Genomic DNA, 7,847 nt, shown 5'->3' with positions numbered 1-7,847 from the left:
AGCCAGCGGCATGGAGGCATGACCGACATGGCTCTTGCGTGGCCAAATTAGGGTTTTGGCACCGTAACCAAGAGATTTCCACAAGTCGTTTGGTGGCAAGTTTGTACGGCTGAGATCTGCATCTCAGGAGGAAGGATAGTCGTTGATTGTTGCAACCTTCCGTTTGGCAGCCAGCGGCATGGAGGCGTGGCCGGCATGACTTTGGCATATTCCAGGCGCGGCCAAAATCAGGGTTTTGGCAAAACCGTGATGTTTGGCCTTGGGCCGTAAGTTTCCACGCGTTAGGTGGAGAAATTGGATGACTGAGATCCGCATCTCAGATGGAAGTGTGGCCGTTGATTGTTGCAACCCTTCATTTTGGCAGCCAGCGGCATGAAGGAATGGACGACATGGGTTTGGCACGGTTTAGGCGTGGCCAAACCTGGATTTTGGCATAGTTTAGGCGCGGTCAAAAACTAGGGTTTTGGCATAGTTTGGGCGCGGCCAAAATTATGGCTTGGCGTTGGGCCAAAGGTTGTCGCGCGTTAGATGGTGACCTTGGACGGCTAAGATCTGCATCTCAGATGGAAGCGTGGCCGTTGATTGTCGCAACCCTTCGTTTGGAAGCCAGTGGCATGAAGGAATGGCCGACATGGCTTTGGAACGGTTTAGGCGTGGCAAAACCTGGATTTTGGCATAGTTTAGGCGCGGCCAAAAATTAGGGTGTTGGCATAGTTTGGGCGCGGCCAAAATTAGGGCTTGGCGTTGGTCCAAAGGTTGTCACGCGTTAGCTGGCGACCTTGGACGGCTAAGATCTGCATCTCAAATGGAAGGGTGGCCGTTGATTGTTGCAACCCTTCGTTTGGCAGCCAGCGGCATGAAGGAATGGCCGACATGGCTTTTGCACAGTGGTGTGGCTGGCATGGTTAGCATGCCTTGGCGCGGAAATGTGGCATGGTTGGCATTCCTTGGCGCGGAGGTGTGTCTGGCGCGGCATGCCATTGGCACATGTGGTGCGGCTGGCAAGGTTGGCACGCCTTGGGGCGGAGATCTGGCTGACACGGCATGCCATTGACACATGTGGCATGGTTGGCATGCCTTGGCGCGGAGGTGTGGCTGACACGACATGCCATTGGTACATGTGGTGCGGCTGACATGGTTGGCACGCCTTGGCGCGGAGATGTGGCTGGCACGGCATGCCATTGGCACATGTGGTGCGGCTGGCATGGTTGGCATGCCTTGGCGCGGAGATGTGGCTGGCATTGTATGCCATTGGCACTGTGGTGCGGCTGGCATGGTTGGCATGCCTTGGCGCGGAGATGTGGCTGGCATGGTATGTCATTGGCACTGTGGTGCGGCTGGAATGTGTAGAGATGATGTCAGTCAGTACCGAGGGCTCTGTCGTGGAGCATGGCATATATGTAAAAAAGGTACCCCGGTAATTTTACGCAGACATGTTGAACGTTTCAAAAAATGTGCTAGTGGTGACATTGTTACTCAAGTGTGAATTCACTGTTTGACTATGCTTTTACGATTTTAACCCTAAGCTAAAAACCACCATCAACATTAAGTGCCTTTCTTAGCTCGGAACAAAGGTTTTGTTGCGAGGTAAGCATAAGATGGTGACAGACAAGGACAAAATCGAAACGGCAAGTCATGAAGAGATGATCAGGAAGATCCGTCTAACCTTTTTCGGGAGTGTTTTGAGAATCCGTGATTCTTGCGTTGACGGCCTTGCGTATATCTTGCCCGTGGTGTTGCTGGCTAGCACTAGGTGGAAAATAGAAGTTCCGCGACCGCCAGGACAAGTCATATATACGAATTAAATGACTTGCTTTAACGGTCTCTGATGGGGTCGCTGATAAAGCGTTTTTTAATTGAACGACCCTTAGCCGTGGGTCTCGGAATAACGACCGATTCTGACCGTACGAGACCGGTCGTAGATTTAAGATATAATATTAGAAAAAAGATTCAGATTTGCTGAAATGCCTGAATGGCTGAATTAATCTTGCCACTGAAGTCAAACTAAAGTCAAGTCAAATTAAAGTCAAACTGAAATTCAAATGCAACTTCAAATTAACTGAAATTCAAATACAACTTCTAATTTAACTGAAATTTATAATCAAACTGAGAATTTTAACATTCATTCATTTTATCCATTGGTTTTAAAATTACACAAAAAAGGATGAAATACTGAGTTCAGAGAATACATGTCCAACCTAGCTAGTAAATTCTAACAACAACATGCTAAACTAATAGACAACTGATAAAAAAAATTGATAATTAAGGTCCTCTGATGACGATGAACTTATCCAATACTTCACAAATGATATCAAGAAGAGCATTCATGTGTTGTGTCCTTGGTTCGGATGCGACTTCCTGCAAAGAAAATCAACAACAGTACAATGAATTAGTTCAGTTCATAATACAAGGTAGAACAAAGTAAGTTACTACATATAGGTCATGTAGACAACAGTGTGAGATAATTTGACAGACATTCTAGCAATGGGTAGTAGCTGGAAGCACATGTGCGAGGTAATTTGACAGATTAAACCTAGATATAGGTCATGTAGACAACAGTTGGCTCATCAATTGCAGGGATCAAACCATAATCATTTCCATGCATTCTACCAGACTAATTACGACCACAACTATAATTCACATCACTTGAACAACTTATACAATCCAAGCAGAACTCATTGTTATATACAATCATAAACTCAGCTTACTTTCCAATCCACCCATAGCTGCAATCTCATTTCAGTCATCACCAACAATCTCAATTTCCCTGAACAACTACCACCAGATTCAACACCCTCATCATTAACAGTGCTAAAAAAACTTATTTCCTGCATCATTTTCATACATACAAATTCTCTGTGATTCAATCATAATTCTAAACTACAACCATAACCTAATCTAGGTCATGTGTGAGGTAAATTGACAAATCAAACCTTAGTTGTAGGTACTCTATAAGGGCACATCACATATGTAACTTAACAACTAACAATATTAGCTGCGGTGAAGATGACTATAAATACACGCAGTATTGGCCACAAACTGCAGGAAAGTTCTCGCACAACTATAACTACGATAGGAGAAGATTGCAACAAAACAGAAGCTTCATGGAAATTGAAGGAAGATACAGGGGAAGAAGAAGATATTTTCACAAGCTAAACTAGTAATCATAACAAATTAAAAATCAGAATGCATCAGAATGTTCATTAACGATATCCAAGATTATGCATAAGAAATTAGAAATCATCAACAGCCAACAGGTTAGATATAGTGGAATATAAGAGGTGCAGATTATAGTACAAGATTCAGCATGCTATCTGACCCAAATAAGTTCCTATAGTTGTCAAGCTTGTGACTATACAATACCTTTAAGATGCACAGGAAAACTCAGAATCAAAGGTTCAAGGTTTGTTGTCAACTCACATGTGCGCAGGGGAGCTACATGATTTCCACCAGTTGAATTATAAGGTGTTGGGCAAGTTCATTCACGTACGTGTATCCCCATTTCTCGTTCCCTTGGTAAGATAACCAATTGTAGAAAATGAAATTAAAACGAAAGTAAAAGATCTAACATAACAAATATGGAATCTACTAAAAGAGACATGTAAGAAGAAATATAATGAAACCTTACCTGAGCTTCTTCACTCCAATACTCATCATCTCCAACAGTTGTCAAGATTGAAGGAGCTTCATTCTCATTTGAAGTAAAGCCCCTATCATCAGTTCCAAGCACCTACGAAGAAGTAAACAAAAACATTTAGCTAGCTAGTAACTGACAAGTTTTTTTTTTTTTTTCAAACTGCAATACAAATCCCTGAGTTCAGAACAATACACAAGTCCTAGTTAGCTAATAAGAAAACACTTTCCCTAGTGTCACTCTCTAGAGAAGCTTTAACTGAACTCATGTTCCACCGTACACTTTCTCTAGATGCAGAGCCAGACACAAGATACTTAGTCAAAGCATACAGATGGGGGTGTAGAGTAAACATGTAAATAATCAGGTGCACTCTCCAAGTAAATGCAAGTTGCTTGCCTAGACTAAATACACAAAAATAAGTAAAAGAATACCCTTATTTTAGAGTCAAAATACACGTGTGAGTAGCATCTTCAAGCTCCATATCATCAGCGTACCTACAATGAGAGGAAAACTTAAACAACTTAGCAAAGCTTGGATCCACGTGATGCTTGTCAAAAAATTTCCCAGTTAACCATAGAACCATAAAAATACATAATGCTAGTCAAAAATACTGCAATCCATTAGAGCAATTGTTCTCTGCGATTTCAAACTTCAAATCTAAATTGACTTAAAACTCTAATAGTTAATGAGGTTGAGGAGGTTTCTCAATAATTTCTTACCCAGATTGAGTTAACTCTTGCATGACAGCAGCAGTTTCTCTGACAAGTTGTGTAACAGAGAGTGGTTCCTACACAACCAGAATACAGTGAAGTTAAAATGTTAGCATAAGTATTGTAACTAAAACAGGGAAAGTAGATAACTAAAACAGGGTAAGTAGAAATTATTGTTTGAAGGAAAGAGAAAAACACAAAATGCTATAAGATGCATTTTCTTGTCAAAAGACGGTTCTAACAACACAAAAGTAATGACAAGAAAACCACACATCAAGGATGTATCAGTACTTTGTATAATCTGTAATACTGTTGCACCTGCTTCCTACTTTTACGAACCAAAACTCGAGAATCGTGACCCATCCCTGAAACCAAAACCGAATGCACTTAGGTAAGAAAGAGCATTTGATTACAGCGTATTGAAGATAGTAAAGCAACAGACAAACATTCTCTGTTGAAAGTATACTTGTGCTCTGCTATAAGCATACATGAGACTCCCAAAAGACTAGCTAGCTATGGCAACTCCTGCAGTACCCTGTAGAAATATATTACAAAGTCAGATCAAATTTGAAGTAAGGATCAAAGATACCAAAAGCTAACACGAGGACACCCCCAACAGATGCAGAACCAAACTCTATACAGGTGGTCCCCCAACATGCTACTAGTCCACTCAAAGTTCTCTCCGCATTTTGGAGTTTATTAGATGGAATCCCATGATTCACACCATATATACATCAACAAGGTTTATAAAATCTATACCTGCAAAGTCACTTGAAAACCATAAATATCTGGCAAACCTCAGTAATATCAACAGAGCCCAACAGAACCAAAGTGACCAATCACAGTTTGGAACAAGGTGGCCAACAAAAAACCCACCATTAACACTATGAATACTAGAATTGTCAGAAAACGTGAACATACCAAATAGTTTTTCAAGGAGGATTCAGCCTCTGTATTGGCTTTGCTCTGGTTCCCAAAAAATTATGCTGACGAAATGGATTTCGCATTTGTAAACTTCTTCCTTGCTTTGTCAGTTTCCTGAATATGATAATCATAAAAGTATGAATCAAGCACAAGAACAAAAATATGTGTTGTACATAATTTATTGTAAATTATCAACCTACTTCACATATAAGATTTTAAACAGGCGGAAATCAAGTCCAGAAAGTATTTGATAATCCCAAAAAAATATATGTTTCACGTGAAGAAATGAAATGAGTCTACTGGGTGTACCAAGTCAAAGATCATAATTTGGAATTTTCTTCTGAAAAACCATTATCCATCCCAAAATCTTCAAAGAAGCCTGATACCTTAGGCGCCGTGACATGACCATTCACGCGGGTGTTTCCAGAGTTACTTGTCTCAGTTTTCTGACCAGGATCTACATACTCGAAGCGAGAAGGGAAAGATGAAACAGCTGTTGCAGATGATTACCATTAGCTGGCTTTGCAACAACAGGTGGAGCTGGTTCTTCTGCCTTCTGGTCGTACAGACTTTCACTTGGCTGTAAAAACATGTATGACCTTGTTCAGAAAATTAGAAAAGCAAAATAACAATGTTCTATACACAGTCAGATTAGCGTTTCGTAACTATTTACCTTTGTCGTGAGCTTTCGAACACCAAGCCCTCCTGTCTTGGTTGCAGTCCTCCTTGCACTAATGGGCTTTCTAACAGAACTAGTAGCTACTGGATGACAAGGTGCTTTGGGGGCAGGAATTTCAAGAATTGGATGAGTTTCAAGTACCTTTACTTTTGGATCTTCAACGAACTTGAGCTCAGGAAACGGCTCAAACCCATTAATTGGATTTGCCGACTGAGAAGCAACAAGTGATGATTACATCTTCAACAGCGATTTTAGTAACTTCTTTCGAAAACAGTTGCTTGTATAACTCAGCAGCTCTTGATTTATACTTAGACTTTTCCCCATCAGTCCATCCATGTTGCTTAAAAAATGTTAGTGCACAACCATTCCCACCAAAGCTCATCATCTTCAACTGCTCTGGCGTCCATGAATCTAGATTTACAGACCTGACAAAAGTTCACCAAAAAGTTCAAAATACCAATAACACCTAGATGAAAAACAGGGTCACCACTCAATTAGTATAACACTACATAAAAAACAGATCAAACCCATAACCCAAAATAACAATTTTCAACATTTCATTCACAAAACCCAGATGTAACACCCCATTGATTGAAGAATCAATTAAGAAAATTTAATGAATTACCTCATCGTTCTGTTGGATTGTTTCTGAAAGCAAATAATATTCAACACCTGCAAAGAAAAATCAAAAATATCAAGCTGCATATAAAAATCTAGGGTTTCAAAATTCAAAAACAAATCTAATGGAAGAGAGAAATAAAAATACCATCGAAGTAAAATCCCTATTTCTATTAGAAGTTGGAAGAACATCTCCATTAGCACAAATTGAACTTCTACTGACTTTTACATCATCCTCCTCAGGACACCCCTAAATCTCAAATTGAAAAATAAAAACAGAATACAGATAAATCCCTAGATTGTAGCAAACTAACATCCCGAAAGATAGAAAAAATGTTATGGAGAAATCTTCTACATGACAGTTCTTAGCCGATTTAAACCCAAGAAGATTTCCCCATACATTAATTTCTAAATCGGAATTTTTTTTTCATAATAATTCAATTGAGAGGAATCTCGAAATTAAAGGTTTCTGAGTTTCACTAGTAACACAATTTGATCATGGTGGGAGCTTTCTTCATGGATTAATCGAAAAAATTTCTTCATGCTGATTCAATTGAGAGGAATCTCGAAATTAAAGGTTTCAGAGTTTCACTAGTAATACGATTTAATCATGGTGGGAGATTTCTTCATGGATTAATCTTTGTTAGGGTTTTTAGTTGTCTGCAAACGAGAAGGGAAGAGGGGGAGAGATACAAAGGTGAGAGAGAGAGATGGAAAGAAATGAGATGGGGGTGAAGAGATAAGGTTTTTCCTTCGTCCAGCTGCTTACTTCAGATTGGTTAATCGTGGCCATACACCGTGTGGGCCCACAAAATCTGACACAAAACCACCAGATATGCATCGAAGTTTAGGGGTCTCTGAATTGGAGGGCAGAATAGTAATTATATTTAGTTATTCAAAGACAACTAAATAGGCTCTCGGTTTTTTTTTGTATTTTTACCATATCAGAGACTGCTATATTTGGTCAACGGTCCAACTACGGTCAACGAGGGTCTCTGATGTGAGTTGTATAATACCCATTTTCCACTAGTGTAGACCGTGAGAATGGCAGGGGCGGTTGCTGGTTGAGATGCAGAATGTTGGCTTGGTATGGCGCTCGCTCGGCATGCGCGGACTGTTGGGCACCGTGAGTCAAGGCACGGCGCGGACTGTTTGGGCACCGTGAGGCAAGGCATGGCGCAGACTGTTGGGCACCGTGAGACTTGTTCTTGCGGGCTCAATTTCCTTTTCCCCTTCGTGGATCAAATAGGGAATCCTTTCCTTATTGAAATTCCAAAAGTGT

The 7,847-nt window shown here is 40.6% G+C and overlaps 1 pseudogene; it reads right to left on the bottom strand.

The window, feature by feature from the left end:
• Positions 1-2,094: 2,094 nt before the first annotated feature.
• LOC113302125 lies at positions 2,095-7,276 on the bottom strand (annotated as a pseudogene).
• Between the last annotated feature and the right edge of the window lie 571 nt (positions 7,277-7,847).

This window comes from Papaver somniferum, chromosome 8, assembly GCF_003573695.1.
Source record: "Papaver somniferum cultivar HN1 chromosome 8, ASM357369v1, whole genome shotgun sequence".
In the NCBI taxonomy this organism is placed as follows: domain Eukaryota; kingdom Viridiplantae; phylum Streptophyta; class Magnoliopsida; order Ranunculales; family Papaveraceae; genus Papaver; species Papaver somniferum.
The sequence above is the reverse complement of the archived record's forward strand: the minus strand, read 5'-3'. Positions and strand labels throughout refer to the sequence as shown.